General features: G+C 37.6%; 1 non-coding gene across 1 annotated transcript; it reads left to right on the top strand.

The window, feature by feature from the left end:
• Positions 1–9,991: 9,991 nt before the first annotated feature.
• Positions 9,992–10,059, top strand: LOC112427501 (small nucleolar RNA SNORD77). The gene has a single exon (XR_003019092.1). It is a non-coding gene; the product is annotated as a small nucleolar RNA SNORD77 (small nucleolar RNA).
• Positions 10,060–27,227: the final 17,168 nt, after the last annotated feature.

The following is a 27,227-nucleotide window of genomic DNA, read 5'->3' as shown; positions in this document are numbered from 1 at the left end:
AAGACTCTTTATTATATCACATTGAATTTTCAAAAATACTTAAAACTTCTGCACATTAATAAGTTTAATACCACTAAATTAATTTAGTTAGTATAGGTGACAAGAGAACTCTCCATAATTAGTACTCAATGGTTTAGTAGAAAATTATCATAGTATATCCTGGGAGGGAGACCTATTTATAATTTTTAATTGACTATGGATCAGTGTTTTTGTAAAAGTGTATAGTCTTAGTTATGAAACTTTTGGTTCAGTTACAAGGATTTTGCCCCATCCTGCTCTGACTCATTAGCTAGGTCTATACTGCTAAAGAAAAATAAGTTATTTGACAAATTTTTATCAATCAACTGTATGCTGGAAACAACTTATAATGGAGCTGGTTTGCACATCTCTTGGCAACTCTGTAGTTAGTGACATTGTATTGGTGACTTTGGATAAGCTATGATGGGAATATTTACACCCTAGAAATTGGTAAATGGTACAAATCATATTTTTAATTTCCAGAAAGCAGTTTGTTAAATATTTACTAGCACACAAGTAATATTAATTCACATATTATCTAATTTCACTTTCACAACAGGCTAACAGTGGAGGTTGTCATCACCACTTTATAAATGAGAAAATTGGGATTTAGAGAGGATAAATACTTTTCTGAGGATTTCATACATAGTAGATTCAGGATTCAAAGCCAGGTTTACCTGATTTCTTGGTTAATTAACTTAAAATTCTATCCTGTTTTCTTGTTGACATAGGTTATTTAGAGCATATAGACTTTTTAATCCCACCTTGAAGTCCCACATTGAAGTAGTTACCAATTCCATATCATAGAACTGACTCTATACAGGATGTTGGGATGTTTAGAGTAGGCCTGGAGAGATGGGGAAACTAGAAGAGAAATACACTATAAAGTTTGTTTTGTAAATATATACAGAAAAAGATAGAGGAAGATATGAACAGGAAAGCATCGATCATATCTACAATATATTATAGAAACCTGATCGTTTGGACCACCATTATTGTTACTCTCAATATTTGGATAAATGATCTAGCAACCCCTAATTAAATAAGTTAGTATTAATATTTCACTACAACTACAATAAGTGCTGGCATCATTATCATTGCTATTACTACTTCTACCATGTTTTGTTATTATTATTATTGCTTTTATTATACTTTAAGTTCTGGGATATATGTGCAGAACATGCAGGTTTGTCACATAGTTATACACGTGCCATTATTTCTACCACGTTTTTAATGCTTACTATGGTTCAAGATTTGTGCAAAATGTCTTAAAGAGTAATATATTATTTGAATCAGTCATTCAGCATGTATTTAACAGCTGGCCTGTGCAAGGCATTGTTAAAATTGCAAAAACTTTACAAAGTAGGTATTGCTGTATTGTTGTAAAATGAGGATCCCTCCTAATATGTGAGAAAAACCAGCTTTAAAGAAGCTTCCTGATTTATGTAATATTGAAGTGCCCAAGCTTTCTTCTAAATCTTATTTTGTTAATATATGATTTGCCAGACTTCGGGAATGTGCTGGCAATTTTCTCTAAGATAGTGTAACTGTACATGAATAATATGAAATATTGACTGAAAGTTCGGGAAGTGGTACCAGAGAGACAATCTTACCTACACTTAACTTTTGAGGGAAGAATTTTATGGTTTGTAAATGGCTGATCAAGGAGTGACATATAATAATGAAAAATCTACAACCTAGGTATATAAAGCCAAGATGTCAATAAAAATTTATATGGACAAAACCCACAGTTTTAAAATCTTAATTTATCCAGAGAATGGGGGACCAAAAGCACTTGCAGAAGAGGACCAGGAATTAACACAGAGGAAAAGATTAAACAGGTACTGATCACTTCTATTTCTAAAATATGTGATTAAAAATCAATAGCATACACATTGAGGAGAACAATAAGCATTTTCATTCCTAATTTTGATAGGATTTTGAATTGGACTCTTGTCTTCCTTCCTCTGTCTAACACTTTAGAAAATGCATTTCATTCAGTGAAATTGCCCCCAATACTAGATTTTATTATTTTGATCTGATTTCTCATAATAGAATATCTGCATATATTTCAAAATGTCTGTTATAACCTTAGCCAATGCACTGTAAACTTGATATTTTTGAGCAATGTGGTGATGAAAAACAAGGCAATTTAATGGTCTGATGATTCAGACTTGAAGGAGTTGAGAGTGAATATTGTATGATACAATATTCTTAAACTAAAGACCATAATTAAATTGTCAATTGTAGATATATTTTCTTCCTCCAGATATATATCTCAGAAAAAATGTAACTTTGACTTTTATAGGAGATTTTATTGCTCTATATCTATCTGAAAGCATGAATTCTTTAGCATTACACAGCTCCATTGGAGATAAGGAAGAGCATGCAAGGCAGCAATTTGAGAAAAATAGACATAACCCAATAGGCTTGGTAGTACAATGTGCTTCAATTTGGATCATGAAAAGCATTGTAGAGATTATTGAGTTTAACCTCTACCTCCACCTTTTAAAGTTCTTTTCAATGTTTATAATAGATCTGCAGAAGCAAACTAGAATGATCAGAAAGAAAAAAACTGATAATTTTAACTCCCTTTTTGTTTCTTTGTAGTTAGTCAAAATATTTAGGGCATATGAAACTGAAAATATACCTTGATAACGTCCCAGTTTTCAAATGTTACTTTTCTTCATGATTAATGATGGTAATCAGAATGATGCTTATTTTCCATATGCTTCTTTAAGCACACTATGTGAAGTTTCTGTTGTTATTAAGCAGAAAATGCCATAGATATTTCTGTAAGAATATTAATACTATGATCAAATCAGTAACATCTGAGTTGTTCCCACATACTAGATATTTTAAGTAAACATTTATTTATTCAACAAATACTGAGTCTCAGCTATGTAGCACGTGCTGTCTAAATTCTAGATAAATAAGAGAAACTAAATCTCTGTCCTCATGTCCATATATGCTTAAAGGTGTGGAAGGAAATAAGTATAGACTATAGTAGATAGCTATAAATGCTGTAACAGAAAATAAAATAGAATGAGAGGACAGTGAGTGATAGAAGATGTTATTTCAGATCAATTAATGAGGGAAGTTCTTTCTGAGATGCACCTTTTGAATAGAGGTGTAGAGAAGCAAGTCATGTGACTATTTGGGATAAAAGTATTCAGAGAAGAAGGCACAGCAGGTCCAAAGACTCAGAGATTGAAAAGTGCAAGGGAACCAGAATGGCAGGAGAGGTGTGGACAGGGAGACAGTGGTAGAAAATGAGGTCAGAGAGACAGCCAAGGGTCAACTGATCAAAGGCTTGTGGGTCAGGATCACACGACACATACCGCTTAAACTGCCTTGGCCTCTTTTGCTTCTTGTTAACTTTTTAGAAAAGCACATTCTAGTTAAATTCAAATCTTTCCCTACTCAAAACCTGAACTGCGTTAACTTTAACTTGTAAGAAAATGGAAATATTATATTTACTAATCTCACTTTAAATTCATAACAAGTCTCAGGTGAATGGAATGAAGAATTTGGTCATAGATCTGTAAATATGAGACACATTACAAATCCAGGTAAAGATGTAGAACTAGATAAAATGTAAGGAATGTGGGGTGGGAAATGTGGGCTGAAGGTAAGAATTAGGGATTCATTAATGTACAAATAGTATGTGAAGGAATAAGCATGGGTAGAAAGCAGTCCAAAAACTGAGCCATTGGGGATATCAACATTTACAGTGTGGACAGAAGGAAAGGATGCAGCAAAGGGGGCAAATAAAGAATGATGGGCGAGGTATGAAGAAAATCAGTGGGTCTGGGTATCCCAGAAGTCAAATGAAGACTTTTTCAAACAGAGTGCAGTGATTAACAATGCCAAATACTGCTAAGGGTTGAGTAAGAAGAGATTAATTATTACGTTCAGCAATGTGAAGGTGTTCAGTGGGGAAAGTCTAATTGGGATAGGTTCGAATAGATATGGGGAGTAAAAAGGTGAAGTTTGCAAATTTGAACAACTTTTTAAAGGAGTGTTATAAAAGTAATCAAAAATAGAGTGGTAGTTAGAATATATGGAATCTAGGGAGGTGTTATTTTTAACAGAAAATATTACAGCATGATTGTATCAGAATAGTAAAATCCAGTAGAGATTGAGGGAAAAAACTGATAATGAGAGAAAGGGTATAATTTCAAAAGTAAGTTCTTTGAGTAGGTAAGAGGAGGTGAAATTCAGCGCCCAAACTGAGAAGTTGGCAGTAGGTAGGCTCTCAAATAAGTTACCTTTACAATTGGAGAGAAAAATAGAATACAAATGAGTACAATGGGAGTAAGTAGAAAAGATAATAGAAGTTCATGGAAGTTCTGTTTGGATTGCTTCTCTTTTCTTTATGAAATATGTTGATGAAAAGAGTCAAACTCTGTAAAATATTTGAAGAGATTTATTCTGAGCCAAATATGAGTGACCAACGGCCAGTGACACAGTCCCAGGAGATCCTGTAAACATGTGCCCAATGTGGTTGGGTTCCAGATTGCTTTCATACATTTTAGGGAGACATAGGACATCAGTTAATAAACGTAAGATGTACATTAGTTTGGTCTGGTAATGGGGCACAACTGGAAACAGGGGCTTCCAGATCATAGGTGGATTCAAAGATTTTCTGATTGGCAATTGGTTGAAAGAGTTATCATCTAAAGAACTGGAATCAGTAGAAAGGAATTTTGGGGTTAAGAAAAGGACTTGCAGAGACCATGGTTTTACCATACAGATGAAGCCTCCAGGTAACAGGCTTCAGAGCCCTTATCAGACCAAAAGAGGTGCCAGGCTCTTAGTTAATTCTCTCCTGGACCAGGGAAAAGACCTGGAAAGGAATAGGTATTCTCTATATAATATAAATCTTTTTCTCCATAAAAGACAGTTTTGCAGAGCCATTTCAAAATATGTCAAAGAAATATATTTTAGGGTAAAATGCTTCAATGTCTTTCAGAGCTTTCTATCTGTCATGTAATGTTCTACTAGAGTCAGCCTGGAATTTGGTATCTTATTGCTACAGAAAGTCTGTTTTCTTCAGTCTTAATATCTCTGTTTTAATGTTTATGCTGATCAGCTGTGCCTGAATTCCAAAAAAAGGAGGATATAATGACGCATATCCTACCCCTGCTTCCATCATGACCTAAACTAGTTTTTTGGTTAATTTTGGAATGCCCTTGACTGAGGGGAGCATCCATCAGTTGGTTGGAGGGCTTAGAATTTTATTTTTGGTTTACAAATAAGAGAAAAGATGTTAAGTACCTGAGAGAAAGGAGAAAGGAAGGTATGTTGGAGGTTTGAGCAGAAAGAAGGTATGAATAATCATCTGGCATCATGGGAAAATAAATGAAATAAGGAAATGCAGCATATTTGCCAGAGTTGTTTTGACTTATATTCATAACTTTAAAGTCAGAGTGTGAAAGGATTTGGAAGTGTGCATAATTAAGACATGAAATAGGAAGAATGATTCAACCAGATATTTGACAGCTGGTATTTTTTAGAAAAGCAAAATAAACAGTGGTCTACAAGTGGTGATATGGAGTAAGAAGGTAATCTACATCACCTCTAGGATCAGAGGCTTATGTGTTTTAGGAGACAAAATAGTCTACTCATGACAGGGCTGGAGAAGAACAAGTGAGAACATATTTTATAATTAAGATATAAATATCAGGCTATCACAAATGATGATATCCCACATTAGAACAAATTAAAAAATTGTATATGCATATCAAAATTTTTGCCTCATTAACCTAGAGTACAGGTGTCAAATGATAACAGAGTGTTTAGTTTTAATTTTTCATCCTGTTATTCTATCACTGACATTAAGATGGCAGCTTGATTTCCTATAATAGACATTTTTCTATCAAGAGATGAGACAGTGTTTTAATTTACTTGATCTTAAGGTTTTCTTATTGAATTCTTCCTCCCATCTCCTGGAGTGTTGAAATCAATATAATAGAGGTTTATTCAGGTGCCTAAATAGAACTCTCCAGTGATCGCCTTTTCTTCACCCTAGGAACACCAAATTGAACAACTCAACTGTCTATGCAAGAAAGCACCTTTGTAAGAACCCCAAAATCTACTTTTTCTTTCATTTTCAATGGTCAATGTAAGCTTCACAAATGTCAGAAACATATAGGGCATGCTCTTTTCTATAGTCTTTGCATCTTCCAAAATGTTTGACTGATAGGAATTGCTATTATTTGCTAAATTAATGAATCAAGTTTGTATTATTCCCTATTACTTCATGTTCTTTCTTTAATGAGATTGTAAGGTTCTTAAGGAGACGGAGACGCTTTTATAATGTATATACATGTGTAAAATACATTATACATATGTGACTAAATTAATGAGTTCTGGTGTCACTTCCCATGTCAAGTCATAAAAATCTTATCAAACAGAAGCACTAAGAATATTCCACAATTTTTGCTTGTTTTCCTTTAATCTGATATTACTAGTCATCCTTTCCTTTTAGGGATGACATATTTGTGCATGATGATGATGTTTTAAAAATAACAAACAAATAAAATATTTTATTGATCTGCTCTTTCCTTAAGTCATTACCGTAGTCTCTCTCCCTCTTCACTGACATTTTGAAAGAGCAAACTACGTGACTGTCTCTAGTGTCTTAACTTCATCCTTCAATGCATAATAATCCACATCAATACTTACTGTTCTGAAATTGTTTTTGCTGAAAGCACTAATATCTCCTTAATTGCAAATCCAAAGTCCATTCTCAGTGTTACATATGTTTGCTTTCTCATCAGCCTTTCACACAGTAGAGCACTGCCTGTAGACTTCTTTCTTTCTAGACCAGGATTTTTCCTGGACCTCATTCGGCTTTAAAAACTTCCAAGCTGTTATTTCATCAAATTCTTCTCTATTTCTTTTAATTTGCTCATGTAATTCTAGGTGGTTTCCTTGATTAAATTAATCCACTTTCTTTTCAACTACCACTTTGCATTCTGAAGATTTATACCTATCACCTCCAGCTCCATATGTCCAAATATTGCTATTGAATAAGTGCATTAGATACACTACATGAACCTTCAGCTTGGCATGTCAGAATGAGAAGTTACTCTCACCACACAGATATCTATCTTGGCTGCTGGAGAAGGGTATATATCTAGTTCCCCTATCTAGAAGCCTTCCCTCTCTCACACCCAACAATCAACATACTGTCAGGTGATGCTAATTTTACCTTAGAGGTATCTATAAATACAGGATTCCTTTTTCCACCTTTACTTCTGTTCTGTTGTCCACATCGTCTCTTGCAATAATGTTCTAAATGATCTCCATCCCAGTAATTTCTGCCCACTCCAGTTCATCCTTTATTGTATCACCAGAATTACAATGCCAAAACCCAAGACAGAGTTGATTGCTTCCCTGAGTTAAACCTCTGTTCATCTCCATTATATAAGATATGAACTGATTCTGGAACACTAAGCCTTTTAATAGCATGTTTTCAAGCTATTCCTTTAGTCCTGTCTCTTGTTATTCTGGACTGACTTTCCAGTAGAACCCTATACTCCACTTGCATTGAATGTCTATTATATCCCAGACTTGGGCTCTTTTGAGAGTCTGAAATTGTTCATGCTTCCTTCTCCCCAAAGTAAGCATGTTATTTTCCTCATTTATTCATTGGTTGATTCAACACAAATATTATTGAATGACACTATGCAGTTATTATTCCTCGAAACGAATTTATGACATAGAAGGTGGGGGAGGAAGATATTGAACAATCACTGTAATGAATGCAAAATTTAAAACAGAGACAAGTACTTTGAAAGAAAATAATATGACACCATAAGAAAGTCTGTAAAAGGTTTTTGATCAATCCTGGGAGGAGGAGATGGTAGTCAGAAAGGATTAAAATAGGAGAAATAAATGGAAATTAACTAGGTAAGAAATGGAGGAATGGACATTCCTGAAAAAGGGAACAGAGGGAAAACTTGTGTGGATGGAACACAGAGATAAAGTGGGGAAGGTGGCGGGTACTGAAGTTGAACTTGTAGGCACAGGACAGGCATAGATACAGAGTACAGGTATCCAGGTTAAAAATACTGATATTAATCCTAACATCAGTGGATGCCCCCAAAGGGGATTAAGCACAGACGGGTACACATTACATAATCGGATTTGACTGTATTCTGGAGAATAGTTTAGAGAGGGATGAGTGAATTAATGCACTGAGAAACAGTAGTGTGCTGTTGCATTGGTCTGGTAGAGAGATAATGGTAACCTGAATGACAGTGGTCAGATTGGAGACGGTGAGAAGTGGAAGATTCCAAAAACGTGTAGGAGGTAAAAATCAAGGAGACTTCCTGATAGATTGGATATGAAAAATGAGGGAGAAGGAGAAAAATTCCTTCTTCCTTGTGTATCAAACTAGTTCTTATCTTTTAAGACTGTTCAGATATCACCTATGCAAGTTAGCATTTTCTAACTATCCCAGTAGCAATAAGAAGGGAGCTCATGTCTTTCAGGTTCCTTTGGCACAATATTCAGATCTCTGCACTTAAAGTAACTTCCCTGCTAAAATAACTGTCTGCTCAATGGAGAATGGGTTTCATGAAAGCAATGACCATGTTTCATTCTTTTTTTTAAATATTCCAATATCTGATATCATACCAGTCATATAATAGATGTTCAATGAAATTGTTTATTGACTGGCAGAATAAATTTAAATGCCATAGATAATTAAAGCCAGCATTCATTAAGAATGCACTATTTTCAATAAAATAAAATTTCAACAGAAAGTTAAGAGCTAATACAGATACACTTTTTTTGTAGACATATCAGTGGAGATAGGTTTACTCCATTCAAGGAACCATTAAATCTGAATTCTTAGAAAAACTATTTTTGTATCATGTGTGACTTTTGAAAATTAAGGAAGAGTCAGTACACTCTATTTAACATTGAAATTGTGAAGAGGCAGAAGGATTCGAAATCATATTAAGAAAAATTTTCACTCACAATTTTTAGTTTTTATTCATTATCTCATATTTTTTCCAGTTCTCTTCTAAGAGCTTTTTTGTTAATTGTGCAAATGATATATTAGCAATTATTCTAAAATAAATTAAAACTGTAACAGTATTCATTCCACTAAAAATGATACATTTAAAAGTATTTCAGGAATGCTTTTTGGAATACTATTAAAATATAAAAATGAAATAAATGAATGAAAGAATATTTTTAAGAGGCCTAATTTTTCAACAACGCTGCCTACTTCCTACAAGACAGTGCCCTCCTTTCCCAGCCATTCAAATTTTCTCATCCCTCAGTGAATCTCCAGGGGTGCTGCCTCTAACAGTCTTCATGTTCCTTTCCAAAATCAGGGAAGTGCTGGGATGCGTGTTGTTTTATTGAAATGAAAATTTCAGTTATATGTCACATAAGGATGTTTCAGCCAATAACCGACCATGTTTACCACAGCAGGTTCATGAGATTATAATACTGTATTTTTACTGAACCTTTTCTGTGTTTAGATATGTTTTGTTACACAGATACTACTCTATGTTACAATTTTGCCGATGGTATTCAGGACAGTAACATGCTGTACAGGTTTGTAGCCTAGGAGCAATAAGCTATACCGTATAGTCTAGGTGTGTAGTAGGCTATACTATCTAGGTTTGTGTAAGTACACAATGATGTTCACCCAATGATGAAATCACCTAACAACGCATTTCCAGAATACGTCCTCATTGATAAGCAATACATGACTGTATCCAGATACTGGCTGAAACAAATCAGGAATATGAATAGGAATGAAACATTTATGCAATAACTTTTATGCTTTCAACTATTTGAAATATAAATGCATATGGGCAAGGCCAAGATTATATCTGGGGAAAAAGGAAGTTGTTAAGTTAGAGATAATGTTTTTACTTTTCACAAATGATTTAATTTTTATTTTATTATTTTATTTATTTATTTTTTTACAATAAAACAAACAATACTATGATGGTTGCATAGTTCAGCAGATTGAACCATGAAGAAATGTACCATGTGTCTTATGTATCTGGGGTGGCTGCAGTTTGCTGTTAGTAGTTAAGCAGTGTACCACCAATCTACCATTAAAATATTCTTAGTGACAATTTTGTATTAAAATTATAGAAAAAAACCAAGAATAGCTGAAAGATAAATAAGGAAACTAAAGTTTAAATAAATTTGTTTTTTAGAGGAAAAAATCACCTATATAAAATTCACTTGTATAAGTGAGAAGACAGAAAGGCAACTGAATATTTCTCAATAAAATGTGATGCCTGTTTGTCATGAACTGTAAGAGCATAAATATGAAAAATCAAAAGGTTGTCTTAATACGTCATAGTTTCTTACAGGAATATTTAGAAAAATAAATATTTTGGAATGTATGCTTGTGGAGTTCAATTTTATTTTGTAGTATTGTTTAGACTCAGAGTACATAGTATATAAATTTTGATTTCCAAAATGAGTTGCTATAGTAATATATAAGAATCTTAAAAACAGTCTGTATAAGAGAAATACATTTGAGTTTTCTTTTAAAACATGTAAGCATTTTAATCAACAATGAATGAGAATTCTATCACTCTGCCTCTTCATCAGCAATGAGTACCACAGTCCCCCATTAAAGTCTTGAGGGATATGTTCCAAGGCCCCCAGTGGATGCTTGCAGCCTCAGATAGTATTGAATCCTTTTTATGTTTTTTCCTATACATACATACCTATGACAAAGTTTAATTTATAAATTGGGCGCAGTAAGAGATTATAACAATAATACTAAAACAATTATATCAATATACTATAATTGAAGTTATGTGACTGCTGTCTCTCAAAATATCTTATTGTGCTGTAGCTCTTAGCAAATTCAGCACACAATATTTTTCCTTTGTTATTAAGCCAAGTACTTAATGCTTTCATTTCAACAAAGCACATTATGGCTTCTCTTTGGCATATCTGAATTGCCAGTATCACTACTTTTGTGCCTTGGGGCCATTATTGAGTCAAATAAGGTTACTTGATCACATAAGCACTGTGATACTGTGACAGTCAATCTGAAAATCAAGATGGCAACTAAGTGACTAACAGGCAGATGGTGTACCCAGTGTGGATACAGTGGACAAAAGGATGATTAAGGTCACAGGAGGGCAGGTGCGAAATTTTATCATGCTACTCAGAATGGGATGCAATTTAAAACTTATAAATAGTTTATTTCGAGAATTTTTACCTTTAATATTTTCTGATCTCTGAAACAGTGAAAAGTGAAACCGTGGATAAGGAGGAACTACTGTATTGTCAATTTTTTCAATCATAGTTTTTCTTTGAGGTGTGCAGTGGTATCTCATTGTTTTAATTTGGATTTCCTACAGAAAAGTGATAGTGAGCATTTAAAAATCTGCTTATCTATCATATGCCTATCTTCTTGATGTCTCTGTTAAAATATTTTGCCTCTTTTTAAATTCAGTTGTTTCCTTATTGTTCAATTTTGTCTCTTTTTTGTATATTTTGGATATGAGAGTCATTTGTATATTTTGGATAGATGTCCTTTATTAGATACGTATTTTTAAAATATTTCCTCTCAGTCTGTTGTTTTATTATTCTCCTAAGTGTCTTCTGCAGAGCAGACTTTTTAAATTTAAAAGTCTAACATCAAGTTTTTCTTTCATGTTTTTGGTGTATGTAAAAACTCATCACCAAGCCTAAGGTCATGTGGGTTTTCTCTTATGTTTTCCTCTCAAAGCTCTACAGTTTCGCATTTTATATTTAAATGTGTTATCCATTTTGAGTTACTTTTTGTTTAAAGTGTAGACTTGTAAGTTTTTTACCTGAGTAACAACACAGAATAATAACATTTACTAAGATGGGAAAAAAAACGGTTTGGGGATTGGAGGTAGGAATACAGTTTAGATATGGACATGTTAATATTTGAAGATCCTACTTGACAAACACATGGTTAAGTAGGAAATTGGATACAAAGAGTTTAATTCTCATATTTCCACATACCAACACTATCAGAAGTCCAGGAGTCTGATTTATAACTTCACCAGCGCCTCGAACTCTCTATTTTCCCACCTCCCTTTCCTTCCCCTACAAGTTTTCAATCCCCATTTTATGTTTTCAGGAGTTTGTTATTACTTATAATACTCTTCAAAGTATGTGTAGGGTTAGAGTTCATCATGACTAAGTCCTATTTTGGTGCTTAGTCTGTGACAGAGATGCTTTGGCTGATGAAATTTGACCTTGGTGTGTCCTATTCAAAGTATAAAATAAGGCTGGACAGTAGTTCACATCTGTAATTCTAGCACGTTGGGAGGCCGAGGTGGGAGGATTGTTTGATGCCAGGAGTTGGAGGCTGCAGTGAGCTAAAATTGTACCACTGCACTTGCCAGGTGACTTGGAACTAAAATGTGTTCAACTCCAGTGAGACTTGCTGACATAAAAAGAGATAATATGCTTCAAGTACCTAGTGCTATGCATGGCACACAGTAGACACTCACTAAATGACTGGTTATTTCTCTTTCCCCATAGATGGGACACTGTGCACTAAACATCTGAAGACCAGTTGCTCAAGTGAAAAAGAATGACTTGATGTATTTCAGATCAATATTATGCATATAATAAAAACTATGAAATGCTAAAGCTTAGCTGCAAAGATAAAAGGCAAGAAGCTTGTTGGTGAGGTTGTGGTAGCAACTGAATATATGAGAATAGATTGGTACAATCACTGGATTCCTATAACTCAATTAAGAGTTGGAAGTAAAGTGTAATTCTGATGCTGTTCATGTTTTAAAGTAGAAGGATAATATGTTAAATTAATAAATTAATAATAGATATTGGTATACTTATAGAAATGGATTGTCACAGTGTCTATCTTTGAGGGATTAATTGGAACAAAAAGGTATTTCATGAATTACGTAGCTCCAGAAATATCTATTAGTAGAAAAAGACTGAAAATGAAAACATAAATTTCTATTTACTACACAGTGAGATAAATGTTTTATGTTAAGAGCTCATCTCATGCATTCCCGTGACATCAGTTTTCTTCAGTATCTGCCACTCTCAGTTTTATTTCCAGCTGGAATCTCTTTTCTGAGTTCCACAACTAAATAACTGTACCAACTAGACATCTCTTTTTGAATTATTCACAGGCATCTTAAATTCAGTCTGTGTAAAACTGAACTGGTGAAATTGCTCTTTAGACCTGCTCCTCTAGTGTTTCCCATCTTAGCAAATTGCACAATCATTTCCATGCAATTGCTCCAGCTGGGAACATACAAGATATCACTGACTTTTCCCTCTTTTTTATTTCGATCAGTTACTTCAAATTCTTATTATGGTCTCCAAGGCTCTGCATAAAATTCCTCACTTTTACGATTACAGTAGACTGAACCATTATAACAAAGAAATCTCCCAAAAAGTAAGGGTTCAAATAGTAGAAAATTATTTCTTTATCTTATAAAAGTTTAGGGTAGATGTTTCAGATAAACAAGTACTTGGCTCCACACTGGGACACAAACTGATGAGATCTGCAATCGCTAATACTTAGTTTCCAAGGTCATTCTGAGCATGGCCCAACAATCATCCTGAAAGAGAAAGCATAAATAAGCACGCATGGATATGCTTCATGAGTGAAGCAAGGAAGTGGAACATATTTCTATTCTCACTACAATGGAAAGAACTTAGTTACAAGGCACACTTCATTGCAAGGAAGGCTGGGAAATGTAATGCATTTGGACAGCCATATTTCCAGCAACTATTAAGAGATGACAACCTGCTAGCCGCCCTCGCTCGCTCTTGGCGCCTCCTGGGCCTGGCAGTCCACTCTGGCCGTGCTTGAGGAGCCCTTCAGCCCACCGCTGCACTATGGGAGCCCCTCCTTTGGCTGGCCAAGGCCAGAGCCGGGTCCCTCTGCTTGCGCGGAGCTGTGGAGAGGCACGAGCAGGAACAGGGGCTGCGCGTGGCGCTCACGGGCCAGCTGGAATTCCAAGTGGGTGCAGGGTGTGCGGGGTCCGCGGGCCGCCACTTGGGAGCTACCAGCCAGCACTGCCGGCCCTGGGCAGTGAGGGACTGAGCACCTTGGCAGGGCTCAGGACCTGCAACCCGCTGCGCCCAACGCCTGCCCCCCACAGCCCGCAGTGGGCTCCCACACAGTCCGAGCCTCCCCAACAGGCAGCACCCCCTGCTTCAGGGCGCCCCATCGCATCCACCACCCAAGGGCTGAGGAGTGTGGGTGCTGGCGTGGGACTGGCAGGCAGCTCTGCCCGCAGCCCCAGCGCTGGATCCACTAGGCAAAGCCAGCTGGGCTCCCAAGTAGGGTGGGGACTTAGAGAACTTTTATGTCTCACTGGTAGTGGATGCACCAATCAGCACTCTGAATCTAGCTAATCTAGTGGGGACTTGGAGAACTTTTATGTCTAGCTAAAGGATTGTAAATGCACCAATCAGTGCTCTGTGTCTAGTTCAAGGTTTGTAAATGCACCAATCAGCACCCTGTCAAAAAGGACCAATCAGCTCTCTGTAAAATGAACCAATCAGCTCTCTGTAAAATGGACCAATCAGCAGAATGTGGGTGGGGTCACATAAGGGAATAAAAGCAGGTTGCTGGAGCTAGTAGTGACAAGCTGCTGAGGTCCCCTTCCATGCTGTGAAAGGTTTGTTCTTTTGTGCAATAAATTTTGCTGGTGCTCTCTTTGTGTCCACACCGCTTTTATGAGTTGTAACACTGACAGCAAAGGTCTGCAGCTTCACTCCTGAAGCCAGTGAGACCACTAACCCACCAGAAGGAGTTTCCATGAACCCACCAAAAAGAAGAAACTCTGAACACATGGGAACTTAAGAAGGAACAAACTCTGGACACACAATCTTTAAGAACTGTTAACACTCACCGCGAGTGTCCGTGGCTTTATTCTTGAAGTCAGCAAGATCAAGAACCCACCAGTTCTTGACATACTGTGGAAGATAAGGAAAAGAACTTTGGTGAATCGTTGGTAGTTTCAGCAACATTTGTTCTTTCCTTCTTTATTCTTTGTGATTCAGACACATTGGGTTTTAGTCTTTGATTGCTCATTACATCCCTAAGGACTTTGTACATGTCATTCTCTTGGTTCATATGCACTTCATCTCCTCCTTGATTCAGCTGACAATTATTATTCAGAATTAAAAATGTTTTATATTGCTGTGGAAAGTTGTTGTCTTCTTTGTAATACTTGGAAAAGCTGCAATAAATTATTCAATGACTGTTTGTTGTGCTAGATTGTAAGACTGAAGAGTAGAGGAACTCTCTGTTTTGTTCTTTATTATATTCCCAGTATCTGGCACATAGCAGGATGTTTAGTAAATATTTCTTGAACTCACAGAAGGATGGATGAATGGATGCCTGGATAAGTGCAAAAATAGATACGTTCATAGATGAATGGGAAATAAGCCGATATAAACCCACTCTGAAGCCTTTAGTTTGTTAAATGATTATTTAATGATGCTTGTTAAGCATAATAAGGAAGTCTTTATTATAAACCATCATGGTAAGTATATGGACCTCTGAAATGGGATTTTGCAGTAGGGGAGGGAGATTGGGCTCAAGTCTTAATAAAGGATGGGCAAGTGGGAATTTATAGCCAAGTTGCAAGGTGGGGGTCTGTGGATAAAACATGACTAAGAGGAAGCATCAGGGGTACAGGGGGTTCTGGCTGAATCGACCTAGAAAGATTCTTGCTGGAGGTAGGCTAGGGTGATCAAACATAACTTATGAGATGGTGGAGGATGAGGAACCCCAGTGGATACCAAGGATGAGCAGATATTGGGGGTAGGGGATTCTTGCTAAACATAGTTAGGTATTTGCTAAAACTGGATTTTACAAAGAAGTGCACAGATGAACCTAGGAGAAGGTTCAAGAGTCTGAATGAATTTTATCAATCAGATACTTTGTATCAGACTTTCTCCATGAAGGATTTGTGCAAAAGTAGGGTACGTGGTTGCAAAAAGAAAACTTGAGAAGATTGGTACAACTTTGAATAGCTATAAATAAAAACGATAAAGAGAGACAAATGAGAAAAAGAATAAGTATTGTTCAATAATGTGGAACACTCAATTGTGGTTGAAAACCACAGCTTTGTAGTGAAAATTAGCTATTATATTTTTCTCTTGCATTTAATTTCAGAGAAAATGCATTTTGGAAATAATAATGGTTGATAATGGATATAGCATAGCGATCCAGATATGAGCTTAGCGTTTAAAATGCGGTTTTTCATGCATATTTTCATTTTTTAAAATTTTATAGATGAGAAAACTGAAGGTCAGAAAGTACAAATAAATGGCATAAGGAGTAAATGACATTACCAATCAGAGAAGCTGTGATTTGTACCCGTGTGTAATATCTCAAAAGATAGAGATTTATAAAGCAGGCCTTGAAGAAGTGTGAATAACAGGAAATTAACCTGTGTTAATGTCCACAAAGGCTGGTTCCTAGGGTCAGTTTATTAAAGAATGTGTAATGTTCCATCAAGGTTTAGTGGGATGAGATAGTAGTAGACATGTAAAGAGAGAGGATTGTGCTGTGAGAATTATATTTTCAAATTTCGGGTGAGAAAATGAGTTTTGGAAGATGACAAGGCCTGGAATATGGACCTCAAAAGTGTTTTGTTCGAGGGGAGTGGGACAGAAGTTTCTCAGATGGCTGCCCACATGAACACTGTCTTTCAGAATAGTGACAGGAATTGGTCGAAGGAAAGATTACAATCCAGATACCAAAGCCCTCACTAAATGTGGCATAAAGGAGTAGAGGTGAGCTGACGACAGTGATGAAGATGAGCACAGAGTATAGTTCAGTTTTTAGGGACTTAAATATGGAGGACTTTTTGGATGAGTATCAAGTATAATGACAATGAAACTGCAGTGGGTAAACATGAGAAAGATGAACATACCTCCTCAAAAATACAGAGAATTAAAGCTTCTTTTGAGGGCTGTTTAAGCAAAATGGTATTATTAGAGGAGAAAAACGTAGTTAGCGTGAAGAAGTAAAGGGAAATAGTAAAGATGTTGCATATTATAAAGAAGTTTCTTTGAAATAGGATGGGTTTCTATGTAGTTACAGTAAAGAGGTAGAAGTAGAATTAGATACAGAATGATAAGTCTGAGAAGGGGAAGATATAAATTAGATGAAAGAGTTTGCAATATGGGTTTTAGATCAAGGGCACTAGAAAGTCAAGGAATACAGAGAAAGATGGGAAGTACTTGAAAGAAACTAACTAGCCTCAGGGTTCCAGCTGGGGCTTTGATGGCAAGTTGTTTTGTTGCTGCTGCAAACTCAGACCAAAACATTCTGGGGAAACTTAAGAATAAGAGGTGAATTGCCAATTAATATCTAGGGCTGCAAGAGTGAGAAGAAATGACTAAAAATACAAATTGAAGCTCACATAAGTGGAACAAATTTTAAAGAGGAATGGGAATTTTGAGAAAAAAGTGAGGAAAATATATAACTCTTTATTTATAAATACATATTTTGTGTTATGCACTGGCTTTGTAGCAACCAAGACAGTCTTAACATGTCCCTTAGCTTGATTAAACTTCAGACAGTCTTCGTCTGGCCTTTAAGTTCTGATCTCCCTCTGACTCCCTAACCCTAAAGAATCTAGATGGCCAAATCACAGAGGTTCCTCTCCTCCCTTTTTAAAGAGTATTTATTTCAGATACCTTATAATTGCAAATTCTTCTTGTCTGCTACTTGAGATGTAAATTTTTAAGCATCTCTTATCAGTTTTACTACCCTCCAGGAGTATCTTTCTCAAGGACCTAGAGCCATTCCTTTGAAATGTTATCATTAGGGAAAATAGCGACCCTATTTCTCAGTCTCTGTGGGAGAGTTAGTGCTTCATTTCAATGGGCACCGGGCTCTAAGTTGTAAAACTGTCTCCTGTCATGAAGATAAGAGACATTTTGCTGCTTCTTTGTGAGGCCAATTAGCAGACACAGGTAGCCTATGTTCCCCCCTTTCACCTCAATGCTTAAAAATCCTCCCACCCTGTATTTCAGTAGAGTTGAGCACAGAGTGATTTCTGGCTCTCCCTCTTATTGCAATAGACTTGAGTAAAGTCTTCCTTACCTGTTTGACTTTGATGCAGCTTTTGCTTTGACAGTAGCTTATAACGAGTTTATTTTTCATTTCCCTGAAAACAAATGTTTCATCCTGACCTCCAGGGCACTACCTGGTGCTGGCTGATGGTGATGTGGCAGCTGGAGATGTAGCATAATGATACAAAATTGGGCCCTTTTAAAAAACCAAAAGCACATACTTCTAAAATAGAATCAATTACATATTTACTTATGTCTGCTTATTATACCCTAGATATAAACCCCAAGGAGGCAGCAGTATATCATGAATTAGAGCATAAGTTTTTCATCAAAGATCAAAACTGAGTTTTCATCTTTCTCTTGCTATTTATGCAACTTAGGTGGGTTATAGACCTCTTTAAGCTTCAGTTTACTCATTTGCAAAATATGAATATAATACACTGTGATATTACATATAACACTTAACCTGATTATTGCACAAATTAAATAATATGTGTAAAGCACTTAGCACAGCATAACAGATAGTTGTCATAGTTTTTCTTTTTATAGGTAATATTGTTGTTATTACTATTATTTCTTTAAGGACAGGGTTCAAATCTGTCTAATAGTATCTACTCACATGCTCACAAATATTTAATGATTAAATTATTTTTCAAATAATACCTAGTACATATATACAATATCTAAATGGAAGCCAACATATGGGATGGAAATTAACGTCTGTTGTTGAAGATTGTCTTAGTAGCAGTTATGGTCTATAAAATATCTAAATCACAGCTTCAAGCATGTGTTCTGAGACAAAAATTCCAAGCAGAAGCTTCCTAATGACCACCTCTAGTCCCCACTGAGCCCACCTTTAATATATTTTATAATATATGTTATGCCAACGTTTGCCTTTGTGAACACAGTAAAGACAGTCACAGTCAAGAATTGGCTAAAAGACTGATTTGTCATTTATGGAAAAATACAAAGGTAAGGGTGACTTTCAGAGGAAATAGGCATCATTAGTAGTGCCCTCTGGCAAATACAAGAGAATTTCTCAGAGACCCACTTGGAAGAAAGTTCAGTCATGGCATTAGATGACTCAGTGAAAGGTGGAAGGCCAATACTCGTAGTTCAAATGAAAACATCTACTGCTCTTAACTTTGTAAATATTCTGTTTCATTCTTAAAAGCCTAGGGAAATAATAATTCTATACCTACTTTTCCCGTTTTTCTGTGAAAATAGTTTCTATAAATTTTAATGGGCTTAGAAACTTTTCTCTGAATGATCAAATGTCCTAAGCTATTTCAAATCATTTTTACCCTGCCCTTTGACAGGCAACAGGTTACTTTGGAAAAATCGAGTCTTTAGGGAATTGACAGAAAAAACGTTTTTTCTTTTATGGGGGTAGATCCTGAGACTTCTGAGCATCTATAATTCCTTATGATAAATCTCCTATTATTTCTATTTCTCTAGAGAACTCAGACTGATACATATTCTAAGTATAAATCTTGGTTGATGATCTGTTCATTTCACTAGTCATGTATTTCTTTATTGCTCTGCTTGAAGCTGGCTTAAACAGCTAGTTTTTTCAAAAGTAATTTGTTATAATACATATTTGCACAGAAAGAAAAGGTTTGAAAAATTATCAAGGGAGAGCTAAATCATTTCAGGAGCCACACTTATGATGACATGTGATATAATTACAGAAAATAAAATACTTGATTGAAGTACTTGATGTGGGGGTAGTATATTATCAACAATATCAAACTTTTCTTCACTTCTGATGAACATTAACCATATCTTGCTATATTTCTTGGTATTAGCTCTGAAATGAAAAGTCATTTGAAAAGGTATTGCAAATTCAAGTTAATGAAAAAGATATTGAAAATATAATTTATATGTGCATGAGCTGCTGATAATTAGATAAAATAACACCTTCTTACCAAACACATTCTTTTCCCTTCTTACCAAACACATTCCTTTTTTTTCCACTAGCAGAAATTAAATCTAAAAATAAGTGCTTTCTTCTACTTTTATTTACTAAACTACTTCACAGTCTTCTGCCATGCTAATGTCACCTTGCCTGATGCTATTTCCCCTATATTATTACATTTGTTTTCTCCCAAGCGTGGCATCAGTACTGATTTGCTACCCAACAGCCACTCTGTGTCCTATTCTAATTGCTCATTTATATCAATATATTGAATATATTGCAGCCTCTTTTGAAGTTACCAGTGCTCAGGTGACCAGTTGGAGCCAAGGGATATAAGAAAAACTCTGCTATTGAACATCTGGCCAAGATTTTTTTTCTTCCTGATAAAGGAAAAGAAACAGAAACCAAGTTTTCTCTTTATACTTTGAGCTAACTCCATAATATAGCAACCAAAGGAGATGTGCCTAAGGATGAAAACCAACAACTGGGGATAGAACCATAAAAAGAAAAAAGAAAAGAAACTGGACTCTTGATGACAATGTTGAACCTTCAAACCAACCTTAGGACCAGATACATATGGGTTTTCTTTATCTTGAAGCCGAATGCACTGAATCACAAGCACTTCTGTTTTTCCTTCCTGAGAGATCTGGGCATTATATAAAAATCTCTGACTCAAGAGATGCCTCTCTAGTGTTTGAAACATTGCTGTCCTCTCTGAATTCTCAGGACATGCTCTGATGAGGGCCAGCCATCCTCCTGACTCTGCACCCCAAGCATTTGGCAAGTGCTGCTCAGGAAGTACCCATGAGTGATGGTTCAATGAAAGGATGTTCGAATGTTGACAACCAGCAGGATCCACTGGGCTCTTCCACCGGATGAAATAATAATAAATAACCCAAAGTGGGCAGCTCAGATGAGCTAGAACACTGCCTAAAATTATCCTAAAAACCCCTGAACTAGAAAGTGAAAACAAATTAGCTAGTGAAGAGAGCACGGGAGAGTCAAGTGAGCCCATGCACGTTGGGTCTGAGGACAAGGGGCGACAGAACAGCCCACAGGGTGGAGAACACACACAGTCAAAAGACATGGGGAGGCTCTAAATTCTTAGGAAGCACGTTGCTTCTAAAGTCTCAGGGTGGCCAGTGGCTCTTGGTGATTTTAGTGTCCTGGTGACCATGACACCACAGCTCAGTGCTGTGTGGGAGTCGTGCCCTATGTGCCTAGTGTCTCCTTTATGCGATTGCATCCACACATCGGAGCTCCTCAGGGCTGAGGTGCTCCCTCTGACACCAAAATCACTGCCCAGAACAGCATCTGTTGTGGTAGTGAGAAGTGCATACTCGACAAATGGACAAAGATTTCTATTTGTTAAAAATTGCTCTTTGTTAAAAAAGATTTCTCTGGAATGAACGTGAGAAATTAACATTGGTGCTCATTTTCTTGGGCAGGGGAGGAAAACAGGGAACAGGGTTAAGGGCAGACCACGGTGCACCTTTTCAAACTGCAAAATTTTACAACATGAATACGATGCCCATTCAAAAGTAAGTGAGTTTGAAGTAACTGAAGTGGAAGCAACAGTGAGTGCCTGGGCAGGCAGTGCTGGTGTCTGGTGAGGAAGAAGGAGAGTACAGAGAGGTGAGCCCTCAGAATCCCATGCAGTCTGCTGTAGACCAAGCTCAATAGCAGATCTGACCGGACCCACAGCTCACAGGGGAGCAGAATGGCCATGACCAACAACTGAGACTGGGGGAATACTCAGAATAAGCAAAAGGGAAAATGTGGAGGATGTGCCATGCCAGGTCCAAAACTGACATACAGAATGTTTTCAACTGTGAAATGAATTAATTCCAGAATATTTTGTTTCCTGATCACTCTCATTCTATTATTTGACTCACAATGAAACTTGGTAGTGCTTTAAACATAGATTTGTTAGTAACAATGAAAAAAGAGATAAGCAGCATGTGGTAATAAGAAAGATTATTTGGGTGTATCCAGACAGTAGAGGAATTCAAAATAAACAACATAATCAGAGACTTCATCATTTCTAAGGAAACAAAGCTTTGATTTTTAAAATTATTTCTTTTGTTTAATCATTTGAATAGAAAAATATAGTGCTTGAAATTTCTAAAAATTTTAAATGTTCAATTAGTTACACTGAGGCAATATTTCTCTCATGCAATCTGTGAATGCTGCAAATCATCAAGCTAAAAAGCTTATAAATACTTATTCCTAAGAGGGCTTTGTATATTAATCCTCATCCTTGGAAAACAACCAGGGAAGGACCAGGCTCAGTAGAAAAGCAGGGGCCAGCACACCACCGCCCTCCTGCAGGCAGCACACAGAGAGAGCCTCCTGCAAGCTGGAGCTTGAGGTCTAGAGAGAGGCGGTGGCCAGCGTGACACACGCTGCCCACCATGGGGGCAGGGGCCATGCAAGCACTAAAGGTGGTGGGCCTGGAGCAGCTGAGTCCAACAGGGCACCTGGAGGCCTGTGGGAGGGTTCAGGCTTGCTCAGGTCATGAGATCAAGACCTTTTTCAATCCCTATGTCCTTCACTGGGAAGAGACCTGTGGAAGCATCTGGACCTGGCTGTACAGGGATGTGGGTGGCACAGTTAGGCTATCATACTAGCTCTAGCTCACAGTTAGGCTATCATTCTAGTTCAAAAACACTAGAAACAAGTGAACCAGCACAGGCAGAGATGTGGCAGAAGACCACGCAGGGGACCTGGTCACCACTTCCTTTTTTTTTTTTTTTTTTTTTTGAGACGGAGTCTCACTGTTGCCCAGCCTGGAGTGCAGTGGTGCGATCTCGGCTCACTGCAAGCTCTGCCTCCCGGGTTCATGCCATTCTCCTGCCTCAGCCTCCTGAGTAGCTGGGACTACAGGCGCCCACCACCACGCCTGGCTAATTTTTTTGTATTTTTAGTAGAGATGGGATTTCACCGTGTTAGCCAGGATGGTCTCGATCTCCTGACCTCGTGATCTGCCTGCCTCGGCCTCCCAAAGTGCTGGGATTACAGGCGTGAACCACTTTCAAACTCTCCCAAGTGATCAAGAGATCACTTATTAGTACTTCACTGTTAAGAGTAAGAAGAGCTAATTTTATGAGAATAATTAGAAAAATCAGAAGTAAATAATGCTTAAACAGAACCTAAAACTGTAACAAGACCACTGGGCTTTTAGTGTGGCTTTTAGTCTTGACAAAAATTAAGGGAACGTTATTGCTTAGAGAACTCACGGGGGCCTCACTTGGCCTTCTGCAAGCAAATTCTTCTTGGAAAAAGTAGGCTTTTCCACAAATCTGTCTTTTAGTAATATTCTAACAAACTGCAGTAAAATTGCCTTGCACAAACTATCACAACTCCACAACAATGCAGCCTTACAATGGGTCTGGCACTGCACATCAGTGCTTCAAAGATGTGTGTCCTTTTGATACGGCAATTATATCTAGGAATTTATCTGAGGAAGTAACCAGGGAAGCAAAAATATGCACGTTCACAGTGTCACTTTGAGGACCAAAGTGGAAACTGAAAACTGTAGGATAATTCAAGAGATGTTGCTTTAACGTCTCTACCTTACTTCTTCCCCTGGATTCCTTAAGAAACAGAAAAACAGCAATTTCTCATAAGAAAAATATATACACATACAAAAAACTTACTGATATGGGAAGATGCTCCCTTCATGTGAGGTGTGCACCGTAGTCTACCACAGTGTGCCATTATAGCTCCTTTTGTTATGAGCAAAATTAGTGTGGCTGGTCACAGTAAACATCTGGAAGAGCCCATACAGTTGGTGATGTGCTTATTATCTTTTGGTGGAAGGAAAACAAATCATCTTTATATTCTTTACATTTTCTACATTTTCAGAACTCATGCAAATAGTGTATATAACCCAGAAATGAATATAAACAAAATAAAACACAACAAGGTATGTATGTGCAAATGTGTTCTAAATGTTATGAGCTCCCAGTTCCACTGATGAGGATTCCTAGCGTAAGAAAGCTCCTAGGGAGGGAGGGCTAGCAAGATGGCTGAATAGGAAGAGCTCCAGTCTGCAGCTCCCAGCGAGATCAATGCAGAATGTGGGTGATTTATACATTTCCAACTGAGGTACCCAGCTCATCTCACTGGGACTGGTTATAGAGTGGGTGCAGCCCACAGAGAGTGAGGCAAAGCAGGGTGGGGCATCACCTCACCCAGGAAGCACAAGGGGTTGGAGAACTCCTCCCCTAGCCGAGGGAAGCCATGAAGGACTGTGCAGTGAGGAATGGTGCATTCCGGCCCAGACACTATGCTTTTCCCATGGTCTTTGCAACCCGTAGACCAGGAGATTTCCTGAGGTGCCTACACCACCAGGGCCCTGGGTTTCAAGTCTAAAACTAGGCGTCCATTTGAGCAGACACCAAACTAGCTGCAGGAGGTTTTTTGTTTTGTTTTGTTTTGTTTTGTTTTTTAAATACCCCCATGGCTCCTAGAACACCAGTGAGACAGAACCGTTTTCTCCCCTGGAAAGGGGGCTTAAGCCAGGGAGCCAAGTGGTCTAGCTCAGTGGATCCCACCCTCATGGAGCCCAGCAAGCTAAGATCTACTGGCTGGAAATTCTCACTGCCAGCACAGCAGTCAGAAGTTGACCTGGGACGCTAGAGCTTGTTGACGGTGGTAGGGTGGGGGTGGGGGGGTGGTCTTCCACCATTACTGAGGCTTGAGTAGGCAGTTTTCCTCTCACAGTGTAAACAAAACCCCCGGGAAGTTTGAACCGGGGGGGAGCCCAACGCAGCTCGGCAAAGCTGCTATAGCCAGTCTTCCTCTCTAGATTCCTCCTCTCTGGGCAGGGCATGTCTGAAAGAAAGGCAGCAGCCCCAGTCAGGGGCTTATAGATAAAACCCCCATCTCCCTGGACAGGGAACCTGGGGGAAGGGGCAGCTGTGGGCACAGCTTCAGCAGACTTAAACATTCCTGCCTGCCAGCTCTAAAGAGGGCAGCGAATCTCCCAGAACAGCACTCAAGCTCTGCTAAAAACAGACTGCCTCCTCAAGTAGGTCCCTGACCCGCGTGCTGCCTGACTGGGAGACATCTCCCAGCAGGGGTCGACAGACACCTCATACAGGAGAGCTCTGGCTGGCACATAGCAGGTGCCCCTCTGGGATGAAGCTTCCAGAGGAGGGAACAGGCAGCAATCCTTGCTGTTCTGCAGCTTCTGCTGGTGATACCCAGGAAAACAGGGTCTGGAGTGGACCTCCAGCAAACTCCAGCAGACCTGAAGCAGAGGGGAGTGACTATTAGAACGAAAACTAACAAACAGAAAGGAATAGCATCAACATCAACAAAAACGACATCCACACAAAAAACCCATCTGAAGGTCACCAACATCAAAGAAGTTAGATAAATCCATGAAGATAAGGAAAAAACCAGCTCAAAAAGGCTGAAAATTCCAGAAACCAGAATGCCTCTTCTTCCCTCAAAGCATCACAACTCCTCATCAGTAACGGAACAAAACTGGACAAAGAATGAGTTTGATGAACTGATAGAAGTAGGCTTCAGAAGGTGGGTAATAACAAACTCCTTCGAGCTAAAGGAACATGTTCTAACCCAATGGAAGGAAGCTAAGAAACTTGAAAAAATTTAGAGGAATTGCTAACTAAAATAACCAGTTTGGAGAAGAACATAAATGACCTGATGGAGCTGAAAAACACAGCACGAGAACTTCATGAAGCATACACAAGTATCAATAGCCAAACTGATCAAGCAGAAGAAAGGATATCTGAAATTGAAGATCAACTTAATGAAATAAAGAGTGTAAACAAGATTAGAGAGCAAAAGAATGAAAAGGAACAAAAAAAATCTTCAAGAAATATGGGGCTATGTGAAAAGACCAAAGCTAGGTTTAACTGGTGTACCTGAAAGTGACAGGGAGAATGAAACCAAGTTGGAACACATTCTTCAGGATATCATCCAGGAAAACTTCCCCAACATAGCAAGACAGGCCAACATTCAAATTCAGGAAATACAGAGAACACCACAAAGATACTTCTCAAGAACAGCAACCCCAAAACATAATCATCAGATTCACCAAGGTTGAAATGAAGGAAAAAATGTTAAGGGCAGCCAGAGAGAAAGGTCGGGTTACTAACAAAGGGAAGTTCATCAGACTAACAGTGGATCTATCTGCAGAAACCCTACAAGTCAGAAGAGAGTGGAGGCCAATATTCAACATTCTTAAAGAAAGGAATTTTCAACCCAGAATTTCATAACCAGCCAAACTAATCTTCATAAGAGAAGGAGAAATAAAATCCTTTACAAACAAACAAATGCTGAGAGATTTTGTCACCACCAGGCCTGCCTTACAAGAGCACCTGAAGGAAATGCTAAATATGGAAAGGAAAAACTGGTAGCAGCCATGCACAAACATACCAAATTGTAAAGACTGCTGACACTATGAAGAAACTGCATCAACTAATGGCAAAATAACCAGCTAGAGTCATAATGACAGGATCAAATTTACACATAACAATATTAACCTTAAATGTAAATGGGCTAAATGCCCCAATTAAAAGACACAGACTGGTAAATTGGATAAAGAGTCAAGACCATCAGTGTGCTTTATTCAAGAGACACATCTCATGTGCAGAGATACACATAGGCTCAATATAAAGGGATGGAGGAATATTTACCAAGCAAATAGAAAGAAAGAAAAAAAAAGCAGGGGTTGCAATCCTAGTCTCTGATAAAACAGACAACAAAGATCCAAAAAGACAAAGAAGGCCATTACATAATGGTAAAAGAATCAATGCAACAAGAACAGTTAACTATCCTAAATACATATGCACCCAATACAGGAGCACCCAGATTCATAAAGCAAGTTCTTAGAGACCTTCAAAGAGACTTAGACTCCCACACAATAATAGTAGGAGACTTGAACACCCCACTGTCAATATTAGATAGATCAATGAGACAGAAAATTAACAAGGATATTCAGGACTTGAACTCAGGTCTGGACCAAATGCACCTAATAAGACATCTACGGAACTCTCCATGCCAAATCAACAAAATATACATTCTTTTCAGCACCATATTACACTTATTTTTAAATTGACCACCTAATTGAAAGTGAAACACTGTTCAGCAATTGAGAAAGAATGGAAATCATAACAGTCTCTCAGATCACAGTGCAATCAAATTAGAACTCAGGATTAAGACACTCACTCAAAACCGCATGATTATATGGAAA

This window comes from Macaca nemestrina, chromosome 3, assembly GCF_043159975.1.
Source record: "Macaca nemestrina isolate mMacNem1 chromosome 3, mMacNem.hap1, whole genome shotgun sequence".
NCBI classification, from domain to species: Eukaryota; Metazoa; Chordata; class Mammalia; order Primates; family Cercopithecidae; genus Macaca; species Macaca nemestrina.
This window is presented reverse-complemented; position numbering and strand designations above follow the sequence as displayed.